Source organism: Bos indicus x Bos taurus, chromosome 18 (assembly GCF_003369695.1).
Source record: "Bos indicus x Bos taurus breed Angus x Brahman F1 hybrid chromosome 18, Bos_hybrid_MaternalHap_v2.0, whole genome shotgun sequence".
Lineage (NCBI taxonomy): Eukaryota > Metazoa > Chordata > Mammalia > Artiodactyla > Bovidae > Bos > Bos indicus x Bos taurus.
Window position 1 is genome coordinate 11,515,496 of NC_040093.1, and position 19,002 is coordinate 11,534,497.

The window sequence follows — 19,002 nt, forward strand, 5'->3', positions numbered from 1 at the left end:
TCTGAGCCACCACCTTATGGTGGTGCAAATTCAAATGTAACAAGAAGTGGCCAGGACAGTATAAAAGCAATAAGGAAATGTGTAATAGGTCACCTTGTGTAAGCCGCCGTCCTCATTCCCAATTCATCAATTGTTCCGATAACGTGCTCCGATCACTTTTTTCAGAACGATGTTTTTGTAAGTTCGCTGAAGCATCCCGTGTTGTTTTAATAGCGCCATAAGTCCATTGTTAGTTTGAAGCTTCCCTGTTGGCGGAACTTCAGGTGATTTCCAATATTTTTGTCCATATCACAGGGAGCACCCTAGCACATGCATCCTGGTGCCTGTGTGTGAGGATTTATTGCAGACAACTCTCTAACAATGGAATTGCAGGGCAGAGTGGGTGTTGTCAGCATGTGCAACCTTGATGCTGGTGTCCCCTCATTCTGCTCCTCAAGACCCAGACCCAGGCTGTTCAACACAGCAGCCACCAGCCATATTCAACTACTGAGTTATAGAAACGTGGTGAGTCCAAATTGACATGTGCTCTGAGTATAAAACACACCAGATTTCCAAGATTTACTGAAAAAAAAAATGATTGTAGAACATCTCAACAATTTTTTATTGTATTATATGTTCAAATAATAATCATGGAAAAATTGGAAAAATCGTGTTAAGCAAAATGCACTATTCTTTATTTATTTCTTTGGCTGCTCCAGGTCTTAGCTGCAGCATGTGGGATCTTTTTGTTGCAGCATATGGGATCTAGTTCCCCAACCAGGAGTCGAACCCAGGCCCCCCGCTGCCTTGGGAGCACAGTCTTACTCCATACCACCAGGGAAGTCCTGCAAAGCGTATTGTTAATTACAGTTGATGCCTGAACAAAGCAGGGGTGAGGGGCACTGGCCTGACTGAAAATCCTAGTACTGCTCCCTCTGCCTCGGAAACGAAGGAATTGATGAATGACTCACTCAAGGGCAGGAAGCAGAAACAGTTTGGATAGAATCAGGACTCAAACCTTAGTTCTTTGGATTCCAAAGACTGTGATCTCTAATTGAGCACAAACTTTTCCCCAAACTTAATTTAAAAATCTGTAAAATGAAAATATAAGTACTATATTGAAAGAAAACTATATTTCAGTACAAAAATTTTTTAAGTAGGTGCTGTGTGCTTAGTCATTCAGTCGTGTCCGGCTCTTTGTGACCCCATGGACTGTGGCCTGACAGGCTCCTCTGGCCATGGGGATTCTCCAGGCAAGAATACTGGAGTGGGTTGCCATGCCCTCCTCCAGGGGATCTACCCAACCCAGGGTTCAAACCCAGGTCTCCCGCATTGCAGGTGGATTCTTGCCAAGAGCATTTGCCATCTGCCTCTGCACAGACTGAACCCCGTGCTCTGAGCTGTTGACCTTCCACATGCCCTGAGGGGAATTCAGGGTGGAGAGTGAGGCACTCTGCCCTCCAGGGAAACTGGTGGAACAGGTCCTTAGATAGTTAGATATTCTCAGGAACTGATTTCATGATCCCAGTCCCTGCATCTCCTCATCTCTAGAGAAGCACTAAATCCCTTCATCATGACATCATCTCCTCCTGATTTGCAGAAAACCTCTTGTAGAGTAAGTGCTTGATTGCACTGAACTCTCCCTTCACTGAAATCTTATATATTGACCTTTCCCCACTGCCTCTTTGGAGCAGTCTCTCAGAGGTATCTGAGGTGCTGTCTCCCAAGCTGCAGCCCTCATGCATGCATGCCAAGTCACTTCAGTCGTGTCTGATTTTTTCGACCCCATGGACTTTAGCCCACCAGGCTCCTCTATCCACGCGAATTCTCCAGGCAAGAATACTGGAGTGGGTTGCCATGCCCTCCTCCAGGAGATCTTCATGACCCAGGGATCGAACTCACATCTCTTATGTCTCCTGCATTGGCAGGCAGATTCTTTACCATTAGCGCCACCTGGGAAGCCCTCATTTTGCCCTCAAATAAAATTTAACTCGCAACTCTCACACTGTGCATCGAGAGGATTAAAATCTACCCAGTGGAAAGGCAAAGAGAAGAAAAAAGGTTATGACCAAGTGGCATATAGACTCATAGGGTTTTGTGACCCCAAGTCTCTAGGGCCATGCAGAGCTGACCCCATCTGGAGGGGTAGGGCTGAGCAGATGGCCGAAGCCACCGCACCTCAAGGGCAGCCATGGCCAGCCACCAGCCTGCCAGCGGCCACAGGAAGCCCAGAGCCAGTCAGATGTCAGCAATCTACACAGAGGCTCTCAACTGGGGGCACCGTGGCTTCCAAGGCAGGATGTGGCGGACCTATTCTTGCAGCCACGCGTTCCAGGAAACAAATTCACTCAGAAGGACAATGCAAATAATGGAGTGCAGTTTATTACACTGGCAGGCCCAAGGCAGAGTCTCCTCTTTGCCAAGGACTCCGACCAGTTTTTGTGAAAACCCTAAGTGTACGTGCTCAAACCCACCTCCCCAAATTCCTTGAAACTAGTCTGGACAAGGTAAAAGAGAGATCTGATCAAAGTTAACCCATGATTCATGTGTCATAAGCCTAGGTAGTTAAACAGTGGACATTTATCAATAGGCCTGTGGTCATACCTCATAAACATAATGAAATTTGTTTAGAGATAATTAGCGTATTCTTTTAGGCATCGGAGAGTCAAGGTACAAGTCCTGAGTCTCTTTTATCCGGGAGGTCTGGTTTTCCATTGGTATGCCATTTCTATAGACACCAGGCACAAAGGTCGAAGTCCATTGGGAGGGTGACCCTGCGTGTAGCCTAAAGTTCGCAGCCTGGCCTACGATGGAGTCCATCTCTGTTTCCTCCTTCACTAGAGGCAGCAATGCTTGGGTCCATACAGTCTTCTGACCCTGGCCAGACTGGTTCACCAGAACTTTCAACACTGTGGAAACTGAGACCCAGGAGGTGGCAATAAACACCACGGGGGGCCTGGGAGGAGAACTCCGGAGGGTGCCTCAAAGAGAGGGGCTCTCAAAGGCTGGTGGAAAATACCACCACCAGCAATAATAATAATAATAGCCAAAGCTCCCTAAGCCATTGCCTGGTGACCATGCTGTTCCTAGCATCTCACAATAACAGAAACAGGTGAAGAAGTGCTGAGACTTCCCTATGGCCCAGTGGTTAAGATTCCACAGTTCCACTTCAGGGGCATGGGTTCGATTCCTGGTCAGGGGAATCAATCCCACCTGCTGCAAGGGATGGCCAAAATAAATAAGTACAATTTATAAAACTACAAAAAAAGATAAGAAGTGCTAACCCTGATGGAATTCAGAATGGGAGCTATTATTATTACTACTCTGAAAATTCTAGAAGTTTCTAATTCTAAAAGTGTTTAAGTATATGAAGAGCAGAAGCATCTCTGACCTTAAAACTTACCAGTTCTTTTCTTTTTTTTCCTTTTTTTTGAATCTCAGTTCCCTGACCAGGAATTGAACCCAGGCCCACAGCAGTGAAAGTGCCGAGTCTTAACCACTAGACTGCCAGGGAATTCCCATAAAATGTCAGTTTTAAGATTCTGTTATTTTGAGCTCCAAAATCACTGCAGATGGTGATTGCAGCCATGAAATTAAAAGACGCTTACTCCTTGGAGGAAAGTTATGATCAACCTAGATAGCATATTCGGAGAAGGTGATGGCACCCCACTCCAGTACTCTTGCCTGGAAAATCCCATGGATGGAGGAGCCTGGTAGGCCGCAGTCCATGGGGTTGCAAAGAGTCGGAGACGACTGAGCGACTTCACTTTCACTTTTCACTTTCCTGCAGTGGAGAAGGAAATGGAAACCCACTCCAGTGTTCTTGCCTGGAGAATCCCAGGGACGGGGGAGCCTGATGGGCTGCCGTCTATGGGGTCGCACAGAGTCGGACACGACTGAAGTGACTTAGCAGCAGCAGCAGACAACATATTAAAAAGCAGAGACATTACTTTGTCAACAAAGGTCTGTCTAGTCAAGGCTATGGTTTTTCCAGTGGTCATGAATGGATGTGAGAGGTGAACTATGAAGAAAGCTGAGCGCCGAAGAATTGATGCTTTTGAACTGTGGTGTTGGAAAAGACTTTGAGAGTCCCTTGGACTGCAAGGAGATCCAACCAGTCCATCCTAAAGATCAGTCCTTAGTGTTCATTGAAAGGAGTGATGTTGAAGCTGAAACTCCAATACTTTGGCCACCTGATGCGAAGAGCTGACTCATTGGAAAACACCCTGATGCTGGGAAAGATTGAGGGCAGGAGAAGAAGGGGACAACAGAAGATAAGATGGTTGGATGGCATCACCGACTCAATAGACATGAGTTTGGGTGGACTCCAGGAGCTGGTGATGGACAGGGAGGCCTGGCATGCTGCGGTTCATGGGGTCCCAAAGAGTCAGACACGACTGAGTGACTGAACTGACTGAACTGACTGAACTGAAAGATTCTGTCATTTAAAATTTTTCTATTAATTTATTTTTAACTTACATACAAATGAACTCCTCTCATTTGGGGGAGCAGGTCTATGGATTTTTTTTTTTTTGCTACAGTTACATAACTTGTGGGATCTCAATTTGGAGACCAGGGATTGAACCTGAGCCCTCATCAATGAAAGCACAGAATCCTAAGCACTGGACCGCCAGGAAATTCCCAGTCTATGAGTCTTAACAAAGGCATTGAGTCACGTAGCCATTACCAGAAACAAGACACATTGCCTTCCAAAATTCCCCTGGGGCTTCCTCTCTGTCAACACCACTGCCACCTGTAAGCCCTGGCAACCACCGATCTATTCTCCATCACCAAAGTTCTGTCTTATCCAGAATGTCCTATAAATGGAAGCAAACAGTATGCAGGCTTCTGAATGTCAGTTCTTTCCCGTAGCATACGATGGTTAAAATTCATGCATGTCATGGCATGGACCACAAATTCCTTTTAACAGCTGAGGAGTTTATCATTGTCTGGGTGTTTCACACTCTGTGTATCCATTTACCAGTGGAAGGATGAGTTGTTTCCCATTTGGAACAATTACTTTAAAAGCTTCTGCGAATATTCTCCACAGGGTGTTCTGTGATCCTGTGTTGTTTTTGGTCTTGGTCACTAAGTTGTGTCCGACTCTTTGTGACCCCCTGGACTATACCCCACCAGGCTCCTCTCTCCACGGGATTTTCCAGTCAAGAAAACTGGAGTCGGTTTCTATTTCCTTTTCCAGGGATCTTCCCGACCCAGGGATCGAATCCACATGTCTTGCATCTCCTGCATTGGCAGGTGGATTCTTTACCACTGGGCCACCTGAGATTCCCATTTTGCAGACAGGCTAATGGAGGCTCAGAGAAGCTTCAGGGTAGGTCCCTAAGGAGTGGGATTTCTGGGTCATATGGTGAGTGCATGTTTAATTTCATAAGAAATTGAGGGAATTCCCTGACAGTCCAGTGCTTCACGTGCAAGGGGATCGGTTCAATCCCTTTTAAAAGATTTCACTTTTTAAAAAAAGCTGGGTTCAGGGGAAACCAGATAAAATGGGCCAGGTGGGGTGACATGGTGCCTCCTTAGGTTATCCATCTTTAAGTCCATCTTTAAGCCCCTCACTGGTCAAGGGGCAACCACAAACCAGCATCTCTTGGTTTTGTAAGAAATGTGAATCTCAGACCCCGCCCCTGCGCTACTAAATGACAACCTGCATTTTAAGAAGAGACCCAGGTGGTTCCTGGGCACCTTAAGGGCTAAGAGGTGCTGGACCAGAGCATGCCTGGGAGAAACTGATCAAGTGTGCCGTCAGCCCTCACTATGCAAATGCTGCCCTCCTGTGGAGATACTCTCAGCCTTCTCCCTTTCATCCTGAGTGTGTGTTCCTGCTCAGTCGTGTCTGATTCTTTGTGACCCAGTGGACTGCAGTCCACCAGGTTCCTCTGACCATGGAATATTCCAGGCAAGAATACTGGAGTGAGGTGCCACTTCCTACTCCAGGGGATCTTCCTGACCCAGGGATTGAACCCATGTCTCTTACATCTTCTGCTTTGGCAGGCAGGTTCTTTACCAACTGCACGACCTGGGAAGCCCTCTCCTTTTCAGAGTCTATCTGTAATGGGCTGTGGGTGCATATGTTTGTAATCTGCTGGAAATCCGAAATGAAAGCAGAGATGTGTTCTTGGAAATGAGTAATATATATATTACTCTCTAATTTTTAACTGTTTAATATGCTCCCCTAAGAAGACAACAAAGTCTGTGAAAACACACACACAGATACACACACATAAGAAGAATTAAAATAGACAAGATCTGGAGAGAAATGGAGTTTCGCTGGAGTTTCCCCAAGAGTATACTCCAAGAATATGACTTGGGAGACAAGACCTTTTAGAACTAACACCAAAAAAAAATGTCCTTTTCATTATAGGAGACTGGAATGCAAAAGTAGGAATCAGGAAACACCTGGAGTAATAGGCAAATTTGGCCTTGGAGTACAGAATGAAGCTTGGCAAAGGCTAATAGAGTTTTGCCAAGAGAACCCATTGGTCATAGCAAACACCCTCTTCCAACAACACAAGAGAAGACTCCACACATGGACATCACCAGATGGTCAACACCAAAATCAGACTGATTATATTCTTTGCAGCCAAAGATGGAGAAGCTCTATACAGTCAGCAAAAACAAGACCGGGAGCTGACCGTGGCTCAGATCATGAACTCCTTATTGCCAAATTCAGACTTAAATTGAATAAAGTGGGGAAAACCACTAGACCATTCAGGTATGACCTAAATCAAATCCTTTATGATTATACAGTGCAAGTGAGAAATAGATTTAAGGGACTAGATCTGATAGATAGCGTGCCTGATGAACTATGGACGAAGGTTCGTGACATTGTACAGGAGACAAGGATCAAGACCATCCCCATGGAAAAGAAATGCAAAAAAGCAAAATGGCTGTCTGAGGAGGCCTTACAAATTGCTGTGAAAAGAAGATAAGCAAAAGGCAAAGGAGAAAAGGAAAGATATTCCTATTTGAATGCAGAGTTCCAAAAAATAGCAAGGAGAGATAAGATAGCCTTCCTCAGTGATCAATGCAAAGAAATAGAGGAAAACAACAGAATGGGAAAGACTAGAGATCTCTTCAAGGAAATTAGAGATACCAAGGCAATATTTCATGCAAAGATGGGCTCGATAAAGGACAGAAATGATATGGACCTAACAGAAGCAGAAGATATTAAGAAGAGGTGGCAAGAATACACAGAAGAACTGTACAAAAAAGATCTTCATGACCCAGATAATCACAATGGTGTGATCACTGACCTAGAGCCAGACATCCTGGAATGCGAAGTCAAGTGGGCCTTAGAAAGCATCACTATGAACAAAGCTAGTGGAGGTGATGGAATTCCAGTTGAGCTATTCCAAATCCTGAAAGATGATGCTGTGAAAGTGCTGCATTCAATATGCCAGCAAATTTGGAAAACTCAGCAGTGGCCACAGGACTGGAAAAGATCAGTTTTCATTCCAATCCCAAAGAAAGGCAATGCCAAAGAATGCTCAAAGTACTGCACAATTGCACTCATCTCACACGCTAGTAAAGTAATGCTCAAAATTCTCCAAGCCAGGCTTCAGCAATACGTGAACCGTGAACTTCCAGATGTTCAAGCTGGTTTTAAAAAAGGCAGAGGAACCAGAGATCAAATTGCCAATATCCTCTGGATCATTGAAAAAGCAAGAGAGTTCCAGCAAAACATCTATTTCTGCTTTATTGACTATGCCAAAGCCTTTGACTGTGTGGATCACAATAAACTGTGGAAAATTCTGAAAGAGATGGGAATCCCAGACCACCTGACCTGCCTCTTGAGAAACCTGTATGTAGGTTAGGAAACAACAGTTAGAACTGGACATGGAACAACAGACTAGTTCCAAATAGGAAAAAGAGTACGTCAAGGCTGTATGTTGTCACCCTGCTTATTTAACTTATATGCAGAGTACATCATGAGAAATGCTGGGCTGGATGAAGCACAAGCTGGAATCAAGATTGCCAGGAGAAATATCAATAACTTAGGATATGCAGTCAACACCACCCTTATGGCAGAAAGTGAAGAGGAACTAAAAAGCCTCTTGATGAAAGTGAAAGAGGAGAGTGAAAAAGTGGGCTTAAAGCTCAACATTCAGAAAATGAAGATCATAGCATCCGGTCCCATCACTTCATGGGAAATAGATGGGGAAACAGTGTCAGACTTTATTTTTGGGGGCTCCAAAATCACTGCAGATGGTGATTGCAGCCATGAAATTAAAAGATGCTTACTCCTTGGAAGGAAAGTTATGACCAACCTAGATAGCATATTGAAAAGCAGAGACATTACTTTGCCAACAAAGGTCCGTCTAGTCAAGGCTATGGTTTTTCAGTGGTCATGTATGGATGTGAGAGTTGGACTGTGAAGAAAGCTGACCACCAAAGAACTGATGCTTTTGAACTGTGGTGTTGGAGAAGACTCTTGAGAGTCCCTTGGACTGCAAGGAGATCCAACCAGTCCATCCTAAAGGAGATCAGTCCTGGGTGTTCATTGGAAGGACTGATGTTGAAGCTGAAACTCCAATACTTTGGCCGCCTCATGCAAAGAGTTGACTCACTGGAAAAGACCCTGATGCTGGGAAGGATTGGGGGCAGGAGGAGAAGGGGATGACAGAGGATGAGATGTCTGGATGGAATCACCAACTTGATGGACATGAGTTTGGGTAGGCTCCGGGAGTTGGTGATGGACAGGGAGGCCTGGCGTGCTGCGATTCATGGGGTCACAAAGAGTCGGACACAACTGAGCGACTGAACTGAAATGAACTCTTTAGGAGGTGACCTTGGGAGTGGCGGTCCCAAGGAGTGGAGTGGAGGACTGGAGACATAGAGAACTGAGTCAGAGAAGGGAGAAGAGTCAATCAAGGGTGAGCTAGGACTTCCCTGGTGGAGCAGTGGATGGGAATCCGCCTGCTAATGCAGGGGACACGGGTTTGATCCCTGGTCTGGGAAAGTTCCACATGCCATGGAGGAACTAAGCCCATGTGCCTAGAGCCTGTGTTCCACAACAGTGAAAAAAAGGAAAAAGCCACCACAATGAGAAGCCTGCGTACTGCAAGGAAGAGTAGCCCTGGCTTGCCACAACTAAAGAAAATCCGGGCTCAGGAAGAAAGACCCAGCATAGCCAAAAAATAAAAATAAAAGAGTAAGCTAATCTGTGGGGTGCAGCCGTAGGCAATTGGGCTCAACCCTGTTGGGACTCGGAGGAACCAGGCAGAACGTGCCTCGGGATGTTGCTACTGAAGGATGGAGAGGCGGGGGCATTAATGCTGTCACTCTCGTTGCCTTTGGGTACAGGTCGCCCCAGGAGACATTAAATTCTTCCTCCTGTAACTTAACAAGAAAACTGAGTGATGCCAGAGAAAAGTCGCTCGGAACGACGTGGGTGCTGAGTGACACGGGTGCTGAGGTGAGAAGCTGTCCGTGGCGGGAGCTGTCCGCTCCGGCTGCAGGCGGGTCAGAGGGGGTGGGGAGGGGCACCCACAGTTCTATGAGGTGAGAAGCTGTCCGTGGTGGGAGCTGTCCGCTCCAGCTGCAGGTGGGTCAGAGGGGGGTGGGGAGGGGCACCCACAGATCTACGACACACGAATGATCCTTGACGATTTATTTTTATCAGAAGAGTGGGTCTCCTCTGTGGCCAGAAGCGATCATTTCCCTTCTCCCCATAACTTTTTTTTTATGAATAAAAAGCAGTTTCTCTCTTCACCTTTCCATCATGCTCAGAGAAAAATAAGGTAAAACGATCAGCTTTAAGGAGCACTGAATTGTTCCCTTTTCTGAAGTGTAAAATTACCAGCATGCCCAGGAGGCTCAAAGAGCTCAGTCAGGCTTGAAAGAAACCATGCCCAATGAAGTGGAGCTAATAAGGCCTGTGAAACAAGTATAATAAATATCCTTTGAGACATATGGCAGGGTATCGAAAATTTGAAGAAGCCTTATGAAGTAGAACCTAACTGGTAATAAGGGATATAAACAATATAATTACTGAAATAAAGAACTCAATAGGTGTGTTAAATGGCAGAACAGATCCAACTAAAGAATAAATGAGTGAGCTGAAAAAACTCTCCCAACAGGCAACTGTAAAGGATAGAGAGAAACCCTCGAAGGAGAAAAAATCAAGACATGCAGAAGGTATAAGTAAAAATTCTCATTTCTAGCAGATAGAATCTCTCTGAGGAAGACCAAAGAGAGATAGGGTAACACTACGTGAAAAAAAGACTATAAAGAGAAAAAAAAAGAAACACAAAACAAAATAGTGAGAATTTTACAGCTAATATATCGTTATAGATAATAACTAAGAATCTTAACCAAGAACTAAAGACACAATACTTCATGCTGAAATATTTATTGTACAGTGAGCCAGATACCTGGGGCGGAGAAGGGGATGGGACTAAGAAAATCGAACAAATATTTGTGGAATTTTTAAATACCAAAGAACTAGAGGGACTTCCCTGATGGTCCAGTGGTTAGAGGATGTGGGTTCCATCCTCTGTTGGGGAACTAAGATCCCACGTACGACAGGGTGACTAAGCCCATGGGCCACCACAAAAGACCCCACATGCCACAGCTAAGGCCTGACACACCCCAAAAATTAATACTTTTCTAAAGTTTCTAAAAAATATACCAAAGAACTAGAGAAAAAATCACAAAGTCTCCAGCAAAGGAAAAGAAAAAAAAAAGATTCTTTATTAAATAATAAAAATCAGATTGTCACCTGCAATATTGTGATTTATAAGAAATATATCTATTTAATCATTCAGATGACTAAAATGTATTTCTCAGGTGTATTTGGTCTTCACTCATAGTTCTTAGCTCACAGTTCCCAAAACCCTTGGAATTTCTTGAGTACTAAGAGCAATAGGAGAATCTTGTTTAAGTACTTGATCTCTTATCCTCATTTTCTTTCCTTTTTTTAATATTTATTATTTATTTAATTAATTTTTTGGTCACAACGACTCTTAGTTGCAGCATTCGGCATGCTAGATCTTTAGCTGTATGTGGAATCTAGCTCCCTGACTAGGGATCGAACCCAGGCCCCCTGCACTGGGAGTGCACAGTCTTAGCCACTGGACCCCCAGGGAAGTTCCCTGTCCTCGGTTTTCTGAAAATGCTTCAGAGCCTTAAAGGTGAAATGGGTGTCTTATTATTCATAACAAGCTGCTTTCCATCACAACTGAGATTCTGTTAATGAATGTGATTTCTGCAAAGCACCTAAGGATAGGGGTTAGTTGCCAGGGGAACCAACCATGACTGGGAGTTGAAACCTTTAGTCCGGCCCTTGATTTCCAGGGAGGAGAGAGGTTGAAACAATCACCAATGGTTGATGAGTTAATCAATCATGTCTATGTAGTGAAGCCTCTGTGTGTGTGTCCTAAGTCGCTTCAGTCATGTCTGACTCATGCCCCATGGACCGTAGCCTGCCAGGCTCCTCTGTCCATGGGATTCTCCAGGCAAGAATACTGGAGTGGGTTGTCATGCCCTTCTCCAGGGGATCTTCCCAACCCGGGGATCAAACCTGCATCTCTTGCATCTCCTGCACTGCAGGCAGATTCTTCACTGCTGAGCTATCAGGGAAGCCCAGTGAAGCTTCTATAAAATACCAAAACAAAAAGGAGGGCATTCAGAAAGCTTCTGGGTTGGTGAACACAGGAGATTCAGGGTAGTGGGGTGCCCTCTCATGGAAGGTCCACTCCCTTCCCTCCCCCTTCGCCTGTTTCTTGCCCCATACATCTCTTCTTTCTGGCTGTCCCTCAGTTATACCCTTTTATCGTAAACTATTGATCTAGTAAGTAAAATGTTTCTCTGAGTTCTGTGAGCTGCTCTAGTAAATTAATTAAACCCAAGGAAGAGGATCCTGGGAACCTCTGGTTTATGCCCAGTTGGTCAGAAGCTCAGGTAACAACCTAGATTGGTGACTGGTGTCTGAAGTCCAAGGAGAAGGTCATAACAACCTCCATCTGTAGCTGGGTGATCAGAGGCACAGGCTTGCAACCGATACCTGAAGTGGGGGAACTTCCCTGGCAGTCCAATGGTTAAGACTCTGCGCTTCCAGTGCAGGGAGTGAGGGTTCGATCGCTGGTCACTGAGCTAAGATCCCACATGCTGCAGCGTGATGCAGCCAAAAAATATAAAATAAAATAAATGAAGTGGGGGAAGTGGGAGAAGGTGGGTGTGAATTCTTGTAGGACTGAGCCCTCGACCCATCGCATCTGACACTATCTCCGTGTAGGTAGTGTCAGAATTGAAGTGAATTCTCAGACACCCAGCTGATGTTCTGAGAACTGTTTGTTGGAAGTGTGGGAAACCTCTCCCCCACGCTGGGAGCGAGTCTCAGAACACCAAAAAGAGCATCTAACTTACCACAGCAAATCTAGATGCAAAGAGATAATGGAGTGACATTCTCCATGCAATGCTAAACTGCTGTCTCAATGTAAAATGGTACAACCAGATGAATGGTCATTTAACTGGAAGGTCATATTTGATAATTCAGAAAGTTTGCTTCCCATAGACATTTTTTGAAAGAACTTGAAACAAACAAGAGCAGAAGTTAATTCAGGAGGAAATGACAAGTTGTTGGAAATAAGGTGAATTTTTTTAAAAGGTAATTATCAGAAAAACAAATGTTTATCCAAATAAAATATGTTAGTTGCTCAGTTGTGTCCAACCCTTTGCGACCCCCTGGACTGTAGCCCACCAGGCTCCTCTATCCATGGGATTCTCCAGGCAAGAATACTGGAGTGGGCCGCCATTCCCTTCTCCAGAGGATCTTCCTGACCCAGGGATCAAACCCGGGTCTCCCACATTGCAGGCAGATTCTTTACCACCCAAGCCACTCAGGAAAAGAAATGCTTGTCCATGTAAATTTATATATAAAACTCGAGATGATATCCAAATGGGAGTTGCATGATGTGGGTGGACTGTGTGGAGGAGAAGATGAAAGGATGCTTAGATTTTGTCTTGTTTAGGGGGAAAACATAGATACTGATATGATTATACAGTCCATGAAATTCTCCAGGCCAGAGTACTGGAGTGAACCTTTCCCTTCTCCAGGGGATCTTCCCAACCCAGGGATCAAACCCAGATCTCCTGCATTGCAGGTGGATTCTTTACCAGCTGAGCCACCAGGGAAGTCCAAGATTACTGGAGTGGGTAGCCTATCCCTTCTCCAGAGGATCTTCCCAACCCAGGAATCAAACCGGGGTTTCCTGCATTGCAGGAGGATTCTTTACCAGCTGAGCTACCAGCGAAGCCTGATGATTCAAACACTAACAAGAAAAAAATAAGAATTCAGTATTGCCTCTCAATAAGGGGAATCACTAAAGGATGATATTAAAACTTTCAGAGACTTCCCTGGCAGCACAGTCATTAAGACTCTGAGTTTCCATTGCAGGGGGCGAGGGTTTGATCCCTGACATCACATGCCACACAATGCAGCCAAGAACCTTTTAAAACTAAAGTGAATTTTAAAATAAATTTTCAAAGCTGTAGCAGGAATATAACTGATAGACTCAGTGAAACATGGGAGTAAAAGACAATCAGAGAGCCTGGTGTGGACACAAAAGCAAAGACAACCAAAGCAAGAATAAACAAGTGGGACCGCATCAAACTAAAAAGCTCCTGCACAACAAAGGAAGCTATCGACGGAGTTAAAATGCAGTGTCCCGAACGGGAGGAGACATCTGCAAACCTCATATCTGAAAAGGGGTTAGCATCCAAAATACGTAAAGAATTCACACCACTCAATAGCAAAAGAGCAAATGATTTTTTTAACTTTTTTATTTTGTACTGGGGTATAGCCGATTAACAAAACAACGCTGTGATAATTTCAGGTGAACAGCAAAGGGCCTCAGCCATGCATGTACACGTACCCATCCTCCCCCAAACTCCTCTCCCATCCAGGCTGCCACATAACACTGCACAGAGTTCCACGTGCTCTGCAGTAGGTCCTTGCTGGTGATCCTTCTTACATACACCAGTGAGTGGGCTTCCCTGGTGGCTCAGTGGTAAAGAATCCCTCAGCCAGTGCAGGAGACACAGGTTCGATCCCTGATACAGGAAGATCCCACATGCCCCGGAGCAACTAAGCCTGTGCGCCACAGCTACTGAGACTGTGCTCTGGAGCCCGGGAGCCGAAACATACCTAGAGCCCACACATCCTAGAGCCCGCGCTCCACCACAGGAGGAGCCGGGGCAAGAAGGCCACGCACGGTACCTAGACAGCAGCCCCTCCTCACCGAGACTGGAGAAAAGCCCGCACAGCAATCAAGACCCAGCACAGCCAAAAAGACTGCGTATTTTAAAAAATAATGAAGAAATATACCAGTGAGTACATGTCCATCCCAAACTCCCTAACTATCCCTTCCCCCATCCTTTCCCCTTCCCCCATCCTTTCCCCTTCCCACCGGCAACTATAAGCTCGCTCTCAAAGTCTGTTTCTGTTTTGTTAAGTAAGTTCATCCAGTCTAATTTTTAAATGGGCAGAGAATCTGAACAGAGGTTTTTCCAAAGAAGACATAACAGATAGCCAACAGGGCCAAGAAAATATGCTCACCTTGACTAATTATCAGGGAAATGCAAAGCAAACCAGAGTGAGATATGAGCTCCCAGGGTCGTATCTGGAAAGTGCTCATCACAGGAAAACAAGTCATAACAATAAATCGTGATAGATATCAGCTAGATTTATTGCAGCGATCATTTCACAATATATACAAATGTTGACTCGTGCTGTGCCCCTGAAACTAATATAATGTTATGTCATTTATATATCAATATTTTTAAAGAATTCAGAACTCACAGAGGTCTTTGCAGTCAGATAAATAAACTTTGAAATATGATTCTATGGGGGCTTCCCTGGTGGCTCAGAGGTAAAGAATCCGCCTGCCTTTGCAGGAGATGCCAGTTTGATCCCTGGGTTGGGAAGATCCCTTGGAGAAAGAAATGGCAACCCACTCCGGTATTCTTGCCTGGAGAATCCCATGGACAGAGGAGCCTGGAGGGGTCACAAAAAGATGGACACGACTTAGTGACTGAACAACAACAAATATGACTCTAGACAGGTTTCTGACTCCCTGTAAGCCCTAGTCCTCATTCGTAGAGTGAGAGGAAGAACATTTACCTCATAGAGTTATTGTCAGAAGGTCATGGTCAAATAGAAAATTGTTTTAATGACTGTAGGGTGACCGTGGCAATTGACTAAAAGCTGAGGATTTGAAACTGAAGTAAGATATTTAGTCTCTTGGTAAATACATTAACCGTATAATAATACAGTCACTAGACACTATCTTTTTTGCAGCTTTATTGCAGTATAATTGAGGTACCATAAACAGCATATATTTACAATGAAATATGCATGGGAAACCATCACCACGATCGATTTAACGAACATTTCCATGGTACCCAGAAGCTCCTCTGAGGCCTTTTGCGATCTACCCCTCACTCCCTCCACCCTCATTTTCAGGAAACCACTGATCTGCTTCCTGTCACTATAGATTCAGTTCAGTTCAGCTCGGTCCCTCGGTGGTGTCACTACAGATTAGTTTGCATCTTCTAGAATTTCACATGGGTGGAAGCATACAGTATGTGGACGGGTTTCTTTTGACCTGCTTCTATCACTCAGTATAACGCTCTGGGGGGTTCATCATGTCATTGCAAGTACCAGGAGTTTATACCTCTGTTCTTTCTAGCTTTCCATGGAACAGCGTGGTAGAATAATGGTCCCTGGCTTCTTCATGCCTACGTGACTGAGTCCCAGTGAAAACCCTGGACCCAGAGGCTCAGGGGAGCATCTCTGGCTGGCAATACTCTGTGCAGGTCATCACGTGACATGCCTGAAAGGAAGAAGCACCGACCTACGACTCCACTGGGAGAGACCCCTGGGGAGCTTGTGCCTGCTGTCTCCTGGACTCTAGCCCGTGCGCCTTTCACCTTTGCGAATTTTAATCTCTAGCTTTCCACGGCAGTACACCATAAACGTGGTCATGACAGCCTTTCAGACTCCTGTGAGCTCTCCTTCTAGTGAGTCTCCGGACCTGACAGTTGTCTTGGGGACCGCACACACATGTCTAGATGTTTCTCGGTTTATACTTCTCAGAATGCCAGCGACTTCATTTCAATTTCATCTCAGTCTCCATCTCTATTTCCATCTCCCAAACCCATCTCCCAGGTCTTTCCACGTTTCATTTTCCCTGTCCCTCTCTCTTCTCCATTTCCTCACAACACCTTCTCTTTCTATTGATCTGATGGCCAGAATTACAGCCACCTCTTCTCTCTTGATGTAAACCACACACTGATTATTTTTATTAAGATTCATTTATTTATTTGGTCCTGCAGCATGTGGAATCTTAGACCCAGGATCAAACTCGCATCTCCTGCATTGGAAGTGTGGAGTCCTAACCAATGGACTGCCAGGGAAGCCCTTCACTTTGATTATTTTTATAATAATACAACAAAGTGGGGATTTTAGAACATCAGAAAACAGAGAGTAGATAACAAGAAACACTCTTCCCTGGTTCCCTATCAAACTCAGTGCCAAGAATCCCTAGGTGGTAACCCTCATGCTCCCGTCCTCTGCCAGCGAGTGGACTCTTCAATCGTCCACAGCTGCAAGCCCCAGGGTTCCTAGGCGGTAGGGACCGACAACAAAGAGATTTCTCATGGTCTGCACATTTTTCCTCTCCTGTCCTGAAAGAGGACAGGATAACAGAGGGTTAAAACATTCCAAGACCTTTATTGTCGCACCAAGAGAAAAAATGAAGAACCCATAGCGTATCAGTTAACTGTGGCTATTGCTACAGACTGAATATTTATGTCTCCCACCTCAAAATTCATATGATGAAACCTAATCTCAAATGTGATAGAACTAGGAGGTAGGGCCTTTGGGGTGACTAAGTCATGAGGAATTCCTCACGAAAGGCATTGTTGTTTGGTCGCTCAGCTGTGTTTGACTCTTTTGTGACCCCACTGACTATAGCCCACCAGTCTCCTCTGTCCGTGGGATTTCCCAGGCAAGGATACAGGGGTGGATTGCCATTTCCTTCCCGAGTCTTCTGCCTTTCAGGCGGATTCTTTACCACTGAGCCACCAAGGAAGCCTGATGAATGGGGTTGGTGCCTTTATAAAAGAGATCTCAGAGAGCTCTCTGTCTCTTTCTGCAAGAACACAGGTGTCCACAAACCAGGAAGTGACCCCTCATCAGACTCGGAACCTGTTGGCCCTTGATCCTAGACTTTCCGGCCTCCAGAGCTATGAGAAATAAATATTTGTTGTTTAAGCCACCCAGTCTCTGATCATTTGTTACAGGAGCCCAAATGGACCCCAACAGCTGTGTAACAAATATCCCCAAATAATAATGGTTGAAAACAATAACTACTCTGAGGTGGGGTTTTTTTGGCTGCTCTGCATGCAAGGGGGATCTTAGTTCCCCAATCAGGAATTGAACTCATGCCCCTTGCAGTGGAAGCACAGTCTTAACCACTGGACCCGCCAGGTAAGCCCCGATAACTATTTTTGTTGCTTACAAGTCCATGGGTCAGCTGGATGGGTTTTTGTCTTGAGTGAGCTCATCCTTACATCTGCAGTCAACTGGGGGCTGGGTAGGCGGCTCTGTTCTGGGAGCTCAATGGGTGCTTGTGGTCTGTCTGGTGAAGGCGCTCATCCCCCAGTAGGCTGTGTGTGCGAACTCAGTCACTTCAGTCGTGTCTGACTCTGCAACTCCATGGACTGTCGCCCGCCAGGCTCCTCTGTCCATGGGATTTTCCAGGCAAGAATACTGGAGGGGGTTGTCATACCCTCCTCCAGGGGATCATCCCAGCCCAGGGATGGAACCCGAATCTCTTACTCCCCCCGCATTGGCAGGTGGGTTCCTTACAAACTCTAGGGCCACATGGGAAGCCCTCCTGCAGCAGCAGGCTGTGAGTGAGTGAAAGTCGTTCAGTCGTGTCTGGCTCTTTGTGACCCCAGGGACTATAGCGCAACAGGCTTAGCCGAGTCTTATTCCCATGGCAGTGACAACTTTCCAGGGAAGCAAATGGAAGGTACAAAGACTCTCAAAATGTAGACTCAGAACTGACATAGCATCACGTCTGCCATATTCTACTGGTCAAGGCCAGCTCAAGTTCAAGGAGAGGGGGAACTGATCCTACCCCTTGAAAGGAGGACCTGCAAAGTCACAATTCAAAGGGCGTAAGTGAGGGGGATTTTGGCCACATTTTGCTTGTGACACTAATGGATGATGATGATTCTATTCTTTTAGAGAAATATATAAAGAAAGCCTGGCGTGCTGCAGTCCGTGGGGTCGCAAAAAGTGGGACACGACTGAGCGACTGAACAACAAAGATAAAGAAAACAAGCCCAACTACTAGTCAAAACGTGTGCCTTTCACAGGAGGATCTGCAGAAGGTGTGACTGGTATTTCAGAGCAAGAAACAACCCGTTGCAACAGTCATTAAAGATGGTCTCACACTGATGTATAGAACAGTCTTATGGACTCTGTGGGAGAGGGAGAGGGTGGGAAGATTTGGGAGAATGACATTGAAACACGTAAAATATCATGTAAGAAATGAGATGCCAGGCCAGGTTCGATGCACGATACTGGATGCTTGGGGCTAGTGCACTGGGACGACCCAGAGGGAGGGTATGGGGAGGGAGGAGGGAGGAGGGTTCAGGATGGGGAACACATGTATACCTGTGGCGGATTCATTTTGATATTTGGCAAAACTAATACAATTATATAAAGTTTAAAAATAAAATAAAATTAAAAAAAAAAAAAGATGGTCTCAAACATTCCAGCCCTCCGGGGCACAGAGTAGGGTTCCACACGTCTGCCTGTTGGAGGTTTGGCGGGGCCATGTGACTTTCCTTGCCCAATGAAATGTGAGAAGAAGGAATACGTGCCAATTCAGTATGGGGATTTTAAGAACTACCACATGCTCGACCTGGAGCTTCCCAGGTGACTCAGGAATACAGAATCTGCCTGCCAATGCAGGAAACGCAGAGGAT